The sequence below is a fragment of the Hyla sarda genome, unplaced genomic scaffold (assembly GCF_029499605.1).
Source record: "Hyla sarda isolate aHylSar1 unplaced genomic scaffold, aHylSar1.hap1 scaffold_992, whole genome shotgun sequence".
NCBI classification, from domain to species: domain Eukaryota; kingdom Metazoa; phylum Chordata; class Amphibia; order Anura; family Hylidae; genus Hyla; species Hyla sarda.
Genome location: NW_026611023.1, coordinates 70,927 through 89,251, shown reverse-complemented (window position 1 = coordinate 89,251; position 18,325 = coordinate 70,927). Strand labels below are relative to the sequence as shown.

The 18,325-nt window shown below is 49.8% G+C and overlaps 5 non-coding genes and 1 pseudogene across 5 annotated transcripts; all 6 read right to left on the bottom strand.

Moving 5' to 3' along the window:
• Positions 1 to 2,095: 2,095 nt before the first annotated feature.
• On the bottom strand, positions 2,096 to 2,286 carry LOC130351680 (U2 spliceosomal RNA). The gene has a single exon (XR_008888260.1). It is a non-coding gene; the product is annotated as a U2 spliceosomal RNA (small nuclear RNA).
• Positions 2,287 to 4,379: 2,093 nt separating this feature from the next.
• Positions 4,380 to 4,570, bottom strand: LOC130351679 (U2 spliceosomal RNA). Its single transcript, XR_008888259.1, has one exon. It is a non-coding gene; the product is annotated as a U2 spliceosomal RNA (small nuclear RNA).
• A 2,088-nt stretch (positions 4,571 to 6,658) lies between these two features.
• Positions 6,659 to 6,844, bottom strand: LOC130351706 (U2 spliceosomal RNA). The gene has a single exon (XR_008888282.1). It is a non-coding gene; the product is annotated as a U2 spliceosomal RNA (small nuclear RNA).
• Positions 6,845 to 12,662: 5,818 nt separating this feature from the next.
• On the bottom strand, positions 12,663 to 12,831 carry LOC130351712 (U2 spliceosomal RNA; annotated as a pseudogene).
• Positions 12,832 to 14,923: 2,092 nt separating this feature from the next.
• LOC130351678 (U2 spliceosomal RNA) lies at positions 14,924 to 15,114 on the bottom strand. The gene has a single exon (XR_008888258.1). It is a non-coding gene; the product is annotated as a U2 spliceosomal RNA (small nuclear RNA).
• Positions 15,115 to 17,202: 2,088 nt separating this feature from the next.
• LOC130351677 (U2 spliceosomal RNA) lies at positions 17,203 to 17,393 on the bottom strand. The gene has a single exon (XR_008888257.1). It is a non-coding gene; the product is annotated as a U2 spliceosomal RNA (small nuclear RNA).
• Between the last annotated feature and the right edge of the window lie 932 nt (positions 17,394 to 18,325).

Sequence of the window (18,325 nt, the reverse complement as noted above, 5' to 3'; positions counted from 1 at the left end):
AACCGTGAAAGGGGCGGGCCCAACAAGGTCCCCTTCATGGGCACTATCACTGCTTGCTGTCAGGGAGGCTGCCAGACAATTTTCCATGCACACTCTGGGCTGGGGGGCAGTCAACCACCAGTACACACAGCAGAACCTAAACCCATACCATTATTGCTAAGCAGCAAGACAGGGGCCCATTGCACTCCCACGGGGCCTTTTTAAATGCAATCCATAACCCGGATTTGCCAGGAACCCTTCTTACTCCTCCTACTTGCATGTGACACTGGGCTTAGGATCTGCATAGGAAACACACACACAAGCACACACCTACCTTTGTTGCCTGCAGATGCCTCCTTGGCTGTCCCCAAACGGTATCAAACCAACACCCACGGGAAGCTGTAAGCATAGAGGACATGCCTGCACCTCATTGGACTTACCTGTGTGGGTTAAATCCGGGTTATTTGACAACCTATGGCGGTGATGGTTCTGCTCAGGCAGAGCAGTGCTGATGCTCCTCATAAAGCTGTCGCTGCTGTGAAGGTTCTAGGTGACATCACAAATCCCTATGGTTACATACACAACAAAGCTGGGTTGTTGTTGTTTACACTCTGCAAGGCCTGTGGAAGTGAGTGACATCATAGCACTGTAGTTCTGAGGGTTCAAGATGGATGCAACAATCTCCTGTTGCTTCTATGAAGGCCGTAATAGACGACATCACCAAACAGCTCCATAGTCACATACACAGCAAAGGAGAGATGTTGTTTACACCTAGTGATGTCAGTGGTATTGAGTGACATCACAGCACAGTGCTAAGGCTCCTGGGCCTGGACACAGCAGCGGCTGCAATATCTCAACGGAGAATACGTTTATATCTATGTGTGTGTGTGCGCATATATATATATATATATATATATATATATATATATATATATATATTTCTCCGCCGAAATCACTTTTAAACCCATTTCCACCTTTTTTTCCCTTCTCTTCCTCTTACTTTTTTTTCACGTTTTTTTACGTTTTTCTCCTTTTCGCCTCTTTTCTGGGCGTATTATTCTTCTTTTTCTTCTTTTTTTTCGTCTAATGCATACCCCATCAGTGCAGCAATGCTTATTCAATACCGCCAGCAGATGGAGACACTGGGGGATAATTTTCTAAGGATTTATACTGATTTTTCCTGTCTGAATTTGTCGCACAGAAAGTTGCAGGCCAAATATGTGTGACATTTCTGCGACTTTAGCTTCTAGAGCATTTTTACAACATTATACATAGGTGCTGAATACATAAAAAGCGACTGTTCAGCGACAGACAAGTCGCATCGGCTGAAAGTAGGCCAGAATGTCAGTCCATGTTGGAGCAGGTTTAGATACAGTCTAAAGCATAGATCTCAAAGTCTGTGCACAGAATTTAGCAAGGGCCTCGCACCTTCTGATGCATCAGGTAGGTGCACAATAGCATAGCCTAACCCTCTGTACTTTGGTCTATATTGATGCGGGACATAGACAGCCAGCTGATGACCAATCCATTAGTGCAATGGATGGCTGGAAGCATTTGTCTTTGCCTTTGCAATACCACAGAAGCAATGCATGGTCAATGTACAGCAATGACACACCTGTGTGAACAGCCAGGAGACCCCCCCCCCCCCCCCCCATGTTATGTTACATAGTTACATAGTTAGTACGGTCGAAAAAAGACATATGTCCATCACGTTCAACCAGGGAATTAAGGGGTAGGGGTGTGGCGCGATATTGGGGAAGGGATGAGATTTTATATTTCTTCATAAGCATTAATCTTATTTTGTCAATTAGGAACATTCAGCACCCACCCGCTATCAAGGCAGCTGCCTATCATGTCATGCCCTACCTGCACAGGTGTGCTGGCTACTCAAATGATCCAATTAAGGAGGCCATTTAGTCAGCAGCAGCAGAAGTCCTGTGCCTGGACGCTCCAACAGGGGCCAGACACAAGCAGAAGCAGAAGCAGCAGAAGCAGCAGCAGCACCACCTTTTGTTTTTTGGCTGCAGCAGCAGCAAGGCCCACAGGGCTGGCTAGCTGGCTAGCCAGCAAGCAGGTAGCAATGAAAGTAGGAATCTTTCTTTTTAACCCTGTAAGGGGGTGGTGCACTGTACCCGAAGATACTGCCATATCGGGTCAATGCATAGGGCGACGGAAGCAAGCTTCGAAATCGGCCCCCGTTCTCAAAAATCCATTTAATATATGGTCCCCAGATAGGGGACGTATCAGATATTAAACTGATAAGAACAGATACTACACTTGATCTTAGCCAAAAGGCCGAGAAGCGATAACCGTGAAAGGGGCGGGCCCAACAAGGTCCCCTTCATGGGCACTATCACTGCTTGCTGTCAGGGAGGCTGCCAGACAATTTTCCATGCACACTCTGGGCTGGGGGGCAGTCAACCACCAGTACACACAGCAGAACCTAAACCCATACCATTATTGCTAAGCAGCAAGACAGGGGCCCATTGCACTCCCACGGGGCCTTTTTAAATGCAATCCATAACCCGGATTTGCCAGGAACCCTTCTTACTCCTCCTACTTGCATGTGACACTGGGCTTAGGATCTGCATAGGAAACACACACACAAGCACACACCTACCTTTGTTGCCTGCAGATGCCTCCTTGGCTGTCCCCAAACGGTATCAAACCAACACCCACGGGAAGCTGTAAGCATAGAGGACATGCCTGCACCCCATTGGACTTACCTGTGTGGGTTAAATCCGGGTTATTTGACAACCTATGGCGGTGATGGTTCTGCTCAGGCAGAGCAGTGCTGATGCTCCTCATAAAGCTGTCGCTGCTGTGAAGGTTCTAGGTGACATCACAAATCCCTATGGTTACATACACAACAAAGCTGGGTTGTTGTTGTTTACACTCTGCAAGGCCTGTGGAAGTGAGTGACATCATAGCACTGTAGTTCTGAGGGTTCAAGATGGATGCAACAATCTCCTGTTGCTTCTATGAAGGCCATAATAGACGACATCACCAAACAGCTCCATAGTCACATACACAGCAAAGGAGAGATGTTGTTTACACCTAGTGATGTCAGTGGTATTGAGTGACATCACAGCACAGTGCTAAGGCTCCTGGGCCTGGACACAGCAGCGGCTGCAATATCTCAACGGAGAATACGTTTATATCTATGTGTGTGTGTGCGCGTATATATATATATATATATATATATATATATATATATATATATATATTTCTCCGCCGAAATCACTTTTAAACCCATTTCCACCTTTTTTTCCCTTCTCTTCCTCTTACTTTTTTTTCAAGTTTTTTTACGTTTTTCTCCTTTTCGCCTCTTTTCTGGGCGTATTATTCTTCTTTTTCTTCTTTTTTTTCGTCTAATGCATACCCCATCAGTGCAGCAATGCTTATTCAATACCGCCAGCAGATGGAGACACTGGGGGATAATTTTCTAAGGATTTATACTGATTTTTCCTGTCTGAATTTGTCGCACAGAAAGTTGCAGGCCAAATATGTGTGACATTTCTGCGACTTTAGCTTCTAGAGCATTTTTACAACATTATACATAGGTGCTGAATACATAAAAAGCAACTGTTCAGCGACAGACAAGTCGCATCGGCTGAAAGTAGGCCAGAATGTCAGTCCATGTTGGAGCAGGTTTAGATACAGTCTAAAGCATAGATCTCAAAGTCTGTGCACAGAATTTAGCAAGGGCCTCGCACCTTCTGATGCATCAGGTAGGTGCACAATAGCATAGCCTAACCCTCTGTACTTTGGTCTATATTGATGCGGGACATAGACAGCCAGCTGATGACCAATCCATTAGTGCAATGGATGGCTGGAAGCATTTGTCTTTGCCTTTGCAATACCACAGAAGCAATGCATGGTCAATGTACAGCAATGACACACCTGTGTGAACAGCCAGGAGACCCCCCCCCCCCCCATGTTATGTTACATAGTTACATAGTTAGTACGGTCGAAAAAAGACATATGTCCATCACGTTCAACCAGGGAATTAAGGGGTAGGGGTGTGGCGCGATATTGGGGAAGGGATGAGATTTTATATTTCTTCATAAGCATTAATCTTATTTTGTCAATTAGGAACATTCAGCACCCACCCGCTATCAAGGCAGCTGCCTATCATGTCATGCCCTACCTGCACAGGTGTGCTGGCTACTCAAATGATCCAATTAAGGAGGCCATTTAGTCAGCAGCAGCAGAAGTCCTGTGCCTGGACGCTCCAACAGGGGCCAGACACAAGCAGAAGCAGAAGCAGCAGAAGCAGCAGCAGCACCACCTTTTGTTTTTTGGCTGCAGCAGCAGCAAGGCCCACAGGGCTGGCTAGCTGGCTAGCCAGCAAGCAGGTAGCAATGAAAGTAGGAATCTTTCTTTTTAACCCTGTAAGGGGGTGGTGCACTGTACCCGAAGATACTGCCATATCGGGTCAATGCATAGGGCGACGGAAGCAAGCTTCGAAATCGGCCCCCGTTCTCAAAAATCCATTTAATATATGGTCCCCAGATAGGGGACGTATCAGATATTAAACTGATAAGAACAGATACTACACTTGATCTTAGCCAAAAGGCCGAGAAGCGATAACCGTGAAAGGGGCGGGCCCAACAAGGTCCCCTTCATGGGCACTATCACTGCTTGCTGTCAGGGAGGCTGCCAGACAATTTTCCATGCACACTCTGGGCTGGGGGGCAGTCAACCACCAGTACACACAGCAGAACCTAAACCCATACCATTATTGCTAAGCAGCAAGACAGGGGCCCATTGCACTCCCACGGGGCCTTTTTAAATGCAATCCATAACCCGGATTTGCCAGGAACCCTTCTTACTCCTCCTACTTGCATGTGACACTGGGCTTAGGATCTGCATAGGAAACACACACACAAGCACACACCTACCTTTGTTGCCTGCAGATGCCTCCTTGGCTGTCCCCAAACGGTATCAAACCAACACCCACGGGAAGCTGTAAGCATAGAGGACATGCCTGCACCCCATTGGACTTACCTGTGTGGGTTAAATCCGGGTTATTTGACAACCTATGGCGGTGATGGTTCTGCTCAGGCAGAGCAGTGCTGATGCTCCTCATAAAGCTGTCGCTGCTGTGAAGGTTCTAGGTGACATCACAAATCCCTTTGGTTACATACACAACAAAGCTGGGTTGTTGTTGTTTACACTCTGCAAGGCCTGTGGAAGTGAGTGACATCATAGCACTGTAGTTCTGAGGGTTCAAGATGGATGCAACAATCTCCTGTTGCTTCTATGAAGGCCGTAATAGACGACATCACCAAACAGCTCCATAGTCACATACACAGCAAAGGAGAGATGTTGTTTACACCTAGTGATGTCAGTGGTATTGAGTGACATCACAGCACAGTGCTAAGGCTCCTGGGCCTGGACACAGCAGCGGCTGCAATATCTCAACGGAGAATACGTTTATATCTATGTGTGTGTGTGCGCATATATATATATATATATATATATATATATATATATATATATATATTTCTCCGCCGAAATCACTTTTAAACCCATTTCCACCTTTTTTTCCCTTCTCTTCCTCTTACTTTTTTTTCACGCTTTTTTACGTTTTTCTCCTTTTCGCCTCTTTTCTGGGCGTATTATTCTTCTTTTTCTTCTTTTTTTTCGTCTAATGCATACCCCATCAGTGCAGCAATGCTTATTCAATACCGCCAGCAGATGGAGACACTGGGGGATAATTTTCTAAGGATTTATACTGATTTTTCCTGTCTGAATTTGTCGCACAGAAAGTTGCAGGCCAAATATGTGTGACATTTCTGCGACTTTAGCTTCTAGAGCATTTTTACAACATTATACATAGGTGCTGAATACATAAAAAGCGACTGTTCAGCGACAGACAAGTCGCATCGGCTGAAAGTAGGCCAGAATGTCAGTCCATGTTGGAGCAGGTTTAGATACAGTCTAAAGCATAGATCTCAAAGTCTGTGCACAGAATTTAGCAAGGGCCTCGCACCTTCTGATGCATCAGGTAGGTGCACAATAGCATAGCCTAACCCTCTGTACTTTGGTCTATATTGATGCGGGACATAGACAGCCAGCTGATGACCAATCCATTAGTGCAATGGATGGCTGGAAGCATTTGTCTTTGCCTTTGCAATACCACAGAAGCAATGCATGGTCAATGTACAGCAATGACACACCTGTGTGAACAGCCAGGAGACCCCCCCCCCCCCCCCCATGTTATGTTACATAGTTACATAGTTAGTACGGTCGAAAAAAGACATATGTCCATCACGTTCAACCAGGGAATTAAGGGGTAGGGGTGTGGCGCGATATTGGGGAAGGGATGAGATTTTATATTTCTTCATAAGCATTAATCTTATTTTGTCAATTAGGAACATTCAGCACCCACCCGCTATCAAGGCAGCTGCCTATCATGTCATGCCCTACCTGCACAGGTGTGCTGGCTACTCAAATGATCCAATTAAGGAGGCCATTTAGTCAGCAGCAGCAGAAGTCCTGTGCCTGGACGCTCCAACAGGGGCCAGACACAAGCAGAAGCAGAAGCAGCAGAAGCAGCACCACCTTTTGTTTTTTGGCTGCAGCAGCAGCAAGGCCCACAGGGCTGGCTAGCTGGCTAGCCAGCAAGCAGGTAGCAATGAAAGTAGGAATCTTTCTTTTTAACCCTGTAAGGGGGTGGTGCACTGTACCCGAAGATACTGCCATATCGGGTCAATGCATAGGGCGACGGAAGCAAGCTTCGAAATCGGCCCCCGTTCTCAAAAATCCATTTAATATATGGTCCCCAGATAGGGGACGTATCAGATATTAAACTGATAAGAACAGATTTTTTTTTTTTTTTTTTGATTGAAAGAGCTTTATTTTCCGTTCAGTCATTACAAGTCGTACAATAAATTACAGTCACACAAAGCATGATAGTACAATACACAGCAAAGGTTCCCTAAGCTATACATCGCACACCATGCTACTCTAACATTCAGCTCAATCCTGCAATAGAAAAGCACAAGAGATCAAACAAAAACCAAATAATACAATCTGTGATCGGGGTAGGGGTGTGGGCGACTATGTGGGGGTAGGGAGGGGGCGGATCACAGGGCCAAACTGTTGGGCTGTATCTTCAGGGAGACATGGGAGAAGGAGAGGGGTCTTCACTCCTCTTCTTCCTCATCAACGGCCGAGCTGTCCAAGATGGAATAGTCTCTAAGCAGGTTCTTGATGAACCTGCGGCAGTCCCGGACGGACATGTTTTCCCTGTTGATCACGAGGCGGTTCCTGGAGAGCCACACTGCGTCCTTAAAACAGTTCATAAGGCGCCAGGCCTCCTGGATGGCCTCCACGTCGTGGGTCCCAGGGAACAGGCCGTAAAGCACCGAATGGTACGATAGGCAGCTCCTGGGCACTGAGTCTCTGAGTTCCTGTTCTAGGGCGTCCAACAGACCCTGTGCAAAGGGGCACTGCCAAAACACGTGGAAAGATGTTTCCTCCACGTAGGGGCAACGGGGGCAGTACCGGGTCTTGCACAGGTTGCGGGCATGCATGAATGACCTGAGAGAGAGACCTCCCATGACGGCCATCCACGACAAGTCCTTGTGTCCATTGGTAAGCCGCTTTGAGGCCACATTGTTCCAAACTGTCTCTGCAGTGGCTGCGGGGAGTCCCGGAACCAGCTCGGTCGAGTCCTTAGCTCGGATGAGCTTGTGGATTGTCTTTGGCTTCCATAGGTCTGGTTTCAGTCCTTCCAGCTGGTGCTCCCTCACAAACCGGACAACATCCCCATAGAACCAGGGAGTGTTCCAGTTGTAAGGGATGGAGCTGTCCCACTTGTCCCAGCCCAGCTGTCTCCAGAGGGGCATGAGAAGCAAGCGAGACATGGACCTGCCCGCTGAGCCAGTCTTTTCTACAAGAGTCCGCTGCACCGTGACACATGCAAAGGAGGCCCTCAGCAGAGCGGGGATGTCGGGTATTCCCTTCCCACCCTTGCGGGGTTCCTTGTACATCACGGTCCTCTTGACTCTGTCCATTTTGCCCCAGACGAAGCCAAATACTGTCCGGGTGATGGCCTTGCAAACGGTGGTATGGGGAGGCCAGGCCTGTGCGGTATATTGGAGCACAGGCAAAACTTCACTCCGCAGGACAAGTGCCTTGCCTTCCATCGTGAGCTTTCTGGAGCTCCACAGTCCGATCTTTGAGTTTATCCTTCCTAGTCGGTCTTGCCAAGACTTAAGGGCCGCTCCTTCCTTCCCGAACCAGACTCCAAGAATTTGAATGAAGTCCGGCTTAATAGTAAAGGGGAAGGGGGCGGAAGAAGCCAGGTGCCACTCCCCGAAGAGCATGGCCTCCGACTTCCCGCAGTTGACTTTTGCCCCCGAAGCTCTGCCGAAGTCCTCGCAGGTCTGGACGAGTGCAGTCACCGAACGCTGGTCAGCGCAGAAGACGGTCACGTCGTCCATGTAGAGCGAGCACTTGACCTCGTGGCGATCTGGTCCTGGTGCGGTGATCCCTCTGATCTCTCCACTCTGCCGGATAGTCTCAGCGAAGAGCTCTATAACACAAACAAAAAGGAGAGGTGAAAGAGGGCAGCCTTGTCTAACCCCTGAAAGAATGGAAAAGGGGTCAGTCTTCCAGCCGTTCACCAACACCGTGCTGTAAATGTCAAAATACATAACGTTAACAAAAGAGCAAAACATCTTCCCCAGACCCAGCCTGCGCAAAACCCTGTCCATGAATGCGTGGGAGACACGGTCGAACGCCTTCTCCTGATCTAAGCTGACCAGGGCGGCGCGGCCCCCGCGGTCCTGGATGTAATGGACCGTGTCTCTCACAAGGGCAAGGCTGTCGGCAATCCTGCGGCCAGGAATGCTGCAGGTCTGGTCCGGATGGACGATCTGCCCCATGACAGGTTTCAGCCTGTTGGCCAGCACCTTGGCGAGGATCTTGTAGTCCACGTTCAGGAGAGAGATGGGACGCCAGTTTTTCAGGTCACATCTCTCCCCCTTCCGCTTATACAAGATCGTGATCATCCCTTCCCTCAACGACGGAGGCATTCTGCCCCCCACCACCATCTCCTCGTACACCTCCAACAGGTCCGGACAGGTCAGGTCACCCAGCGCTACGTAGAGCTCGGCCGGGAGACCGTCACTGCCCGGGGTCCTGCCGGGCTTAAAGGATTTAGCGGCAGAGAGCAGCTCCCCCACCGTCAAGGGATCGTCCATAGCCGCCGCACCTGCGGGATCAACAACGTTAGTGACACCTGACAGGAACCTCTCGGCGGCTTCGGGGTCGGATGACTTGGGGGCGTAGAGGTTGCTGTAGAAGTCGTGGACGACCCCCATCACTTCCTCCTTGCCGCTCCTCATGTGTCCGGTCTCATCTCGTAGCTCAGTCAGGGGCGTGTGGCCGGCATGGAGCTTCCTGAAAAAGAAAGAGTTACATTTCTCACCCTTCTCCAGGTTCTCCACCTTGGAACGAAAGACGATTCGCTTGGATTCCTCCTCAAAGTGCCTTTTCAAGCTCTTTTTGGTCTCCTCCAGCTCCTCCCTGACGTCCCAGCCACACTGGAGCAGGTCCTGCAGGGACCGCAGCTCGCGCTGCAGTTTCCTCAAGTCCCACTTCTTCGCACACGCCTGTTGTCTGCCTTTTGCCTGAAAGAAACAACGGAATTCGACTTTAACATATTCCCACCAGTCGCTGATGCACTTGAACAGACATTTGTCATTTCGCCATACAAGGTACGCATCCCTAAGTTCCTCCATGACCTCCCTCTGCTCCAACAGGGCACAATTCAACTTCCAGGAGCCTGGGCCAGGTGGGAATCCATGGCCCAGAGTCCCCCGGAATCGAATGGCCCTGTGGTCAGAGAAGAAGCAGGGGACCATAGAGTACGACACCTTTCTGACTGCTCTCGAAGTGAAGATGAAGTCTATCCGAGAACGGAGCGAGCCATCGGGGCGGCTCCACGTATAGTTTACGGAGCCGTTCCCGATGGACCCGACAACGTCCTGCAAGGATGCCTCCGTCACCATCTCAATCAGCAGTTTAGACGTCACGTCCAGGTTGGCGGATGTGCCAGAACTGCGCCCGTCCACCTCAATGGGGCAGTTGAAGTCACCACCCAACACTACTGCCCTAGTGGTGGCGAGTTCAGCCCGCAGGGCCTGGAGAACCTCCAGTCGGACATCCCTCTCAGGGGAGGCGTACACGTTGATGAGCCGCACGGGCTCACCCGCCCAGGAACCGTCTGCGACAAGAAGTCTGCCACAGACGAGCTCCCGGACGGAATCAAGTGCAAAGTTACCTCCCCTGATCAGGATGGCCACCCCCGCAGACCTATTGTCGCCCCCACCAGACCAGTAGGAAGGGCCGTGAGGCCACTGCCTGGCCAGATGGTTGTAAGACCTAGAAGCAGACAAAGCACATTCCTGCAACATGTAAACATCACACCTCTGGGAATCTAAGAACGTAAGAACAGTCTGGAATCTAAACCAAGCTCTAATACTCCTCACATTAATGCAGAAGATGTTGAGATCAGCCATGGGAATAAAAAAGAGAGGTTAGTTCTGATACTAGTTACCAGTCTGGTCGGACGGGTCCTCTTCTCTGGCGCCTGTCGGCTCGTGTGGCTTCTCGTAGCGCCCTTCCAAGAACTCGTCGTAGACCGTGTTGGACGGAGTGTCCAGGATTTTCTTAACCTCTGGGTCCTGCAGCAGCTCCTCCATAGATTGAGCTTGGACTGGCTCTGCTTGGACCTGCTCCACTTGGGCCTGCTCCATCACCTCCTCTCCTTCTGAAGCCTCAGGGCTCTCGCAGACCTGCTCCATCTCCTCCTCCTCATCTGAAGCTTGAGGGGTTTCGCAGGTCTCGATTATCTTTCTTTTGTGGGACTCTTCTGATACGTTGTCCCTTCCTTTCCTCTTCCTCTGTATGGTACCTGGGGGAGGAAGCACAGGAAAGTCCTCCGAAGGGCGGGCACCAGCAGCTGGAGGGGGGTTAGGTGCTGCTGGGCCAGGAGAGAAAGGAGGCTGGGTGGGGCGGGGGGCAGGAGAGAGTGCCCGGGCAGGGGAGGACGGGGCAGGGGTGGGCCGGGCAGGGGAGGACGGGGCAGGGGTGGGCCGGGCAGGGGAGGACGGGGCAGGGGTGGGCCGGGGTGGGGTACGGGGGGCAGGGGTGGGCCGGGGTGGGGTACGGGGGGCAGGGGTGGGGCGGGATGGGGCAGGAGGGGTGGGGGTGGGACGGGATGGGGCAGGAGGGGCAGGGGTGGGACGGGATGGGGCAGGAGGGGCAGGGGTGGGACGGGATGGGGCAGGGGTGGGACGGGATGGGGCAGGGGTGGGGCGGGATGGGGCAGGAGATGGGGCGGGAGGGGCAGGGGATGGGGCGGGAGGTGCAGGGGAGGGGCGGGACGGGGCAGGGGTGGTGGCTTTCGCCTTCTTACCCTCCTTGGTCGGCTTGGCCATCCGTGGTGTTGGCTCCGGAGCTGGGGCTGGCTTCGGTGCTCTCGCTGCCACAGATGCCCATGTTCTCTCCCTCTGGGGGCAGTCCTTGTAGCTGTGGGCTGCCAGTCCGCAGAGGTTGCAGGTCTTGCTCTTGGGGCAGTCCTTGGTCGTGTGACCTGTCACACGGCAATACCTGCAGGCATCCTCCGTACAGTCCTTGCCCTCGTGGCCCATCTTGCCACATCTCCTGCAGGTCTGCGGCATGTCCGGGTAGAAGATAAGTCCTGTGGAGTTGCCCAAGGAAAATGTCGTTGGCAGGTGCTGTAGTCCGTCTGGAGAAGCAGGGTTCTTGTTGAGTCTGACGACCACAGACCACTTGCAGGTCCAGTATCCGAGTGAGTTCAGGATGCGGGTGGGCTCCCTCACCACGGTGCAGAAGCGCTTCAGGAAGGTCGAGATGTCCGTGCCTGGGGTGTGTGGGTTCCGCATTGAGACCGTCACCCGCCTCTCCTCTCCTTGAATAAGGCAGTTGCCCACAAAGCGAGAGAAAGGGGATTCGGGACTCGCCGCTTTCACCACCTCCCAGTATCTTCTACAGGTCCCAATGGTGGCAAAGGTGATGTAGAAGATTCCCGAAAAGAAGGTTGCTATTCCCAGGGTGTCAGCCGTGGGGAAGCCTTGATCCGCCAGCATCTTCTTGCAGAACACGTCGTGGGACATGTCCGGCACCCTTCCGTCCACGGGCTTGAGCTTCAAGGCAACAGTCTGCCTCATCCAGGGCTCCAGGGTTGGAGCTTCCAGGTTAGGAATTCTGCCGCCCTTCTGCCTTGCCGTGGTGGAGGTTGAAGCTTGCTGTGGTTGGGGCTGGACCTCCAGGCCTTGCCCTGCAGCCTCCTGGGTGGACTTGCTGGTTGAGGCCATGGCTTCTTCCAGCAGGCTCTTTTCCGCTTCCTTGCTTGCTTGTGGAGAGAGGCTTCGCAAAGTCTTCTTTCCCGGGTGGGAGGAGCTATGCAGATCCGGTCCCGGTGGGAGGAGCTATGCAAATCCTTCTCCAGAGGCAGCGAGTTTCTTCGAAAAGATTCTGCGCCGCCTTCCTCTTCGCCGCTGTTCCGGAATTCACCGCCGATTCCCTTCTTCCAGGTTCTTCGTCGGCTTCTTCCGGAGCTGCAGTCTTCAAGATCTTCTCCTTCTTCAGATGTTCCGAGGCAGGCAGGAGACGATCTTCAGGTGGTATGCTCTAGAGAAATGCGGTTCTAATAAGAACGAAAAGTACTGCAATCGTACTACGCAAAATCTCTACCACAATGCTTGGAGTTCTTCAGACCTTAGTGATCATGGTATCTCCCCTGCCAGGTAAGTAAACTGATAAGAACAGATACTACACTTGATCTTAGCCAAAAGGCCGAGAAGCGATAACCGTGAAAGGGGCGGGCCCAACAAGGTCCCCTTCATGGGCACTATCACTGCTTGCTGTCAGGGAGGCTGCCAGACAATTTTCCATGCACACTCTGGGCTGGGGGGCAGTCAACCACCAGTACACACAGCAGAACCTAAACCCATACCATTATTGCTAAGCAGCAAGACAGGGGCCCATTGCACTCCCACGGGGCCTTTTTAAATGCAATCCATAACCCGGATTTGCCAGGAACCCTTCTTACTCCTCCTACTTGCATGTGACACTGGGCTTAGGATCTGCATAGGAAACACACACACAAGCACACACCTACCTTTGTTGCCTGCAGATGCCTCCTTGGCTGTCCCCAAACGGTATCAAACCAACACCCACGGGAAGCTGTAAGCATAGAGGACATGCCTGCACCCCATTGGACTTACCTGTGTGGGTTAAATCCGGGTTATTTGACAACCTATGGCGGTGATGGTTCTGCTCAGGCAGAGCAGTGCTGATGCTCCTCATAAAGCTGTCGCTGCTGTGAAGGTTCTAGGTGACATCACAAATCCCTATGGTTACATACACAACAAAGCTGGGTTGTTGTTGTTTACACTCTGCAAGGCCTGTGGAAGTGAGTGACATCATAGCACTGTAGTTCTGAGGGTTCAAGATGGATGCAACAATCTCCTGTTGCTTCTATGAAGGCCGTAATAGACGACATCACCAAACAGCTCCATAGTCACATACACAGCAAAGGAGAGATGTTGTTTACACCTAGTGATGTCAGTGGTATTGAGTGACATCACAGCACAGTGCTAAGGCTCCTGGGCCTGGACACAGCAGCGGCTGCAATATCTCAACGGAGAATACGTTTATATCTATGTGTGTGTGTGCGCATATATATATATATATATATATATATATATATATATATATATATTTCTCCGCCGAAATCACTTTTAAACCCATTTCCACCTTTTTTTCCCTTCTCTTCCTCTTACTTTTTTTTCACGTTTTTTTACGTTTTTCTCCTTTTCGCCTCTTTTCTGGGCGTATTATTCTTCTTTTTCTTCTTTTTTTTCGTCTAATGCATACCCCATCAGTGCAGCAATGCTTATTCAATACCGCCAGCAGATGGAGACACTGGGGGATAATTTTCTAAGGATTTATACTGATTTTTCCTGTCTGAATTTGTCGCACAGAAAGTTGCAGGCCAAATATGTGTGACATTTCTGCGACTTTAGCTTCTAGAGCATTTTTACAACATTATACATAGGTGCTGAATACATAAAAAGCGACTGTTCAGCGACAGACAAGTCGCATCGGCTGAAAGTAGGCCAGAATGTCAGTCCATGTTGGAGCAGGTTTAGATACAGTCTAAAGCATAGATCTCAAAGTCTGTGCACAGAATTTAGCAAGGGCCTCGCACCTTCTGATGCATCAGGTAGGTGCACAATAGCATAGCCTAACCCTCTGTACTTTGGTCTATATTGATGCGGGACATAGACAGCCAGCTGATGACCAATCCATTAGTGCAATGGATGGCTGGAAGCATTTGTCTTTGCCTTTGCAATACCACAGAAGCAATGCATGGTCAATGTACAGCAATGACACACCTGTGTGAACAGCCAGGAGACCCCCCCCCCCCCCCCCATGTTATGTTACATAGTTACATAGTTAGTACGGTCGAAAAAAGACATATGTCCATCACGTTCAACCAGGGAATTAAGGGGTAGGGGTGTGGCGCGATATTGGGGAAGGGATGAGATTTTATATTTCTTCATAAGCATTAATCTTATTTTGTCAATTAGGAACATTCAGCACCCACCCGCTATCAAGGCAGCTGCCTATCATGTCATGCCCTACCTGCACAGGTGTGCTGGCTACTCAAATGATCCAATTAAGGAGGCCATTTAGTCAGCAGCAGCAGAAGTCCTGTGCCTGGACGCTCCAACAGGGGCCAGACACAAGCAGAAGCAGAAGCAGCAGAAGCAGCAGCAGCACCACCTTTTGTTTTTTGGCTGCAGCAGCAGCAAGGCCCACAGGGCTGGCTAGCTGGCTAGCCAGCAAGCAGGTAGCAATGAAAGTAGGAATCTTTCTTTTTAACCCTGTAAGGGGGTGGTGCACTGTACCCGAAGATACTGCCATATCGGGTCAATGCATAGGGCGACGGAAGCAAGCTTCGAAATCGGCCCCCGTTCTCAAAAATCCATTTAATATATGGTCCCCAGATAGGGGACGTATCAGATATTAAACTGATAAGAACAGATACTACACTTGATCTTAGCCAAAAGGCCGAGAAGCGATAACCGTGAAAGGGGCGGGCCCAACAAGGTCCCCTTCATGGGCACTATCACTGCTTGCTGTCAGGGAGGCTGCCAGACAATTTTCCATGCACACTCTGGGCTGGGGGGCAGTCAACCACCAGTACACACAGCAGAACCTAAACCCATACCATTATTGCTAAGCAGCAAGACAGGGGCCCATTGCACTCCCACGGGGCCTTTTTAAATGCAATCCATAACCCGGATTTGCCAGGAACCCTTCTTACTCCTCCTACTTGCATGTGACACTGGGCTTAGGATCTGCATAGGAAACACACACACAAGCACACACCTACCTTTGTTGCCTGCAGATGCCTCCTTGGCTGTCCCCAAACGGTATCAAACCAACACCCACGGGAAGCTGTAAGCATAGAGGACATGCCTGCACCCCATTGGACTTACCTGTGTGGGTTAAATCCGGGTTATTTGACAACCTATGGCGGTGATGGTTCTGCTCAGGCAGAGCAGTGCTGATGCTCCTCATAAAGCTGTCGCTGCTGTGAAGGTTCTAGGTGACATCACAAATCCCTTTGGTTACATACACAACAAAGCTGGGTTGTTGTTGTTTACACTCTGCAAGGCCTGTGGAAGTGAGTGACATCATAGCACTGTAGTTCTGAGGGTTCAAGATGGATGCAACAATCTCCTGTTGCTTCTATGAAGGCCGTAATAGACGACATCACCAAACAGCTCCATAGTCACATACACAGCAAAGGAGAGATGTTGTTTACACCTAGTGATGTCAGTGGTATTGAGTGACATCACAGCACAGTGCTAAGGCTCCTGGGCCTGGACACAGCAGCGGCTGCAATATCTCAACGGAGAATACGTTTATATCTATGTGTGTGTGTGCGCATATATATATATATATATATATATATATATATATATATATTTCTCCGCCGAAATCACTTTTAAACCCATTTCCACCTTTTTTTCCCTTCTCTTCCTCTTACTTTTTTTTCACGTTTTTTTACGTTTTTCTCCTTTTCGCCTCTTTTCTGGGCGTATTATTCTTCTTTTTCTTCTTTTTTTTCGTCTAATGCATACCCCATCAGTGCAGCAATGCTTATTCAATACCGCCAGCAGATGGAGACACTGGGGGATAATTTTCTAAGGATTTATACTGATTTTTCCTGTCTGAATTTGTCGCACAGAAAGTTGCAGGCCAAATATGTGTGACATTTCTGCGACTTTAGCTTCTAGAGCATTTTTACAACATTATACATAGGTGCTGAATACATAAAAAGCGACTGTTCAGCGACAGACAAGTCGCATCGGCTGAAAGTAGGCCAGAATGTCAGTCCATGTTGGAGCAGGTTTAGATACAGTCTAAAGCATAGATCTCAAAGTCTGTGCACAGAATTTAGCAAGGGCCTCGCACCTTCTGATGCATCAGGTAGGTGCACAATAGCATAGCCTAACCCTCTGTACTTTGGTCTATATTGATGCGGGACATAGACAGCCAGCTGATGACCAATCCATTAGTGCAATGGATGGCTGGAAGCATTTGTCTTTGCCTTTGCAATACCACAGAAGCAATGCATGGTCAATGTACAGCAATGACACACCTGTGTGAACAGCCAGGAGACCCCCCCCCCCCCCCCCATGTTATGTTACATAGTTACATAGTTAGTACGGTCGAAAAAAGACATATGTCCATCACGTTCAACCAGGGAATTAAGGGGTAGGGGTGTGGCGCGATATTGGGGAAGGGATGAGATTTTATATTTCTTCATAAGCATTAATCTTATTTTGTCAATTAGGAACATTCAGCACCCACCCGCTATCAAGGCAGCTGCCTATCATGTCATGCCCTACCTGCACAGGTGTGCTGGCTACTCAAATGATCCAATTAAGGAGGCCATTTAGTCAGCAGCAGCAGAAGTCCTGTGCCTGGACGCTCCAACAGGGGCCAGACACAAGCAGAAGCAGAAGCAGCAGAAGCAGCAGCAGCACCACCTTTTGTTTTTTGGCTGCAGCAGCAGCAAGGCCCACAGGGCTGGCTAGCTGGCTAGCCAGCAAGCAGGTAGCAATGAAAGTAGGAATCTTTCTTTTTAACCCTGTAAGGGGGTGGTGCACTGTACCCGAAGATACTGCCATATCGGGTCAATGCATAGGGCGACGGAAGCAAGCTTCGAAATCGGCCCCCGTTCTCAAAAATCCATTTAATATATGGTCCCCAGATAGGGGACGTATCAGATATTAAACTGATAAGAACAGATACTACACTTGATCTTAGCCAAAAGGCCGAGAAGCGATAACCGTGAAAGGGGCGGGCCCAACAAGGTCCCCTTCATGGGCACTATCACTGCTTGCTGTCAGGGAGGCTGCCAGACAATTTTCCATGCACACTCTGGGCTGGGGGGCAGTCAACCACCAGTACACACAGCAGAACCTAAACCCATACCATTATTGCTAAGCAGCAAGACAGGGGCCCATTGCACTCCCACGGGGCCTTTTTAAATGCAATCCATAACCCGGATTTGCCAGGAACCCTTCTTACTCCTCCTACTTGCATGTGACACTGGGCTTAGGATCTGCATAGGAAACACACACACAAGCACACACCTACCTTTGTTGCCTGCAGATGCCTCCTTGGCTGTCCCCAAACGGTATCAAACCAACACCCACGGGAAGCTGTAAGCATAGAGGACATGCCTGCACCCCATTGGACTTACCTGTGTGGGTTAAATCCGGGTTATTTGACAACCTATGGCGGTGATGGTTCTGCTCAGGCAGAGCAGTGCTGATGCTCCTCATAAAGCTGTCGCTGCTGTGAAGGTTCTAGGTGACATCACAAATCCCTATGGTTACATACACAACAAAGCTGGGTTGTTGTTGTTTACACTCTGCAAGGCCTGTGGAAGTGAGTGACATCATAGCACTGTAGTTCTGAGGGTTCAAGATGGATGCAACAATCTCCTGTTGCTTCTATGAAGGCCGTAATAGACGACATCACCAAACAGCTCCATAGTCACATACACAGCAAAGGAGAGATGTTGTTTACACCTAGTGATGTCAGTGGTATTGAGTGACATCACAGCACAGTGCTAAGGCTCCTGGGCCTGGACACAGCAGCGGCTGCAATATCTCAACGGAGAATACGTTTATATCTATGTGTGTGTGTGCGCATATATATATATATATATATATATATATATATATATATATATATATATATATATATATAT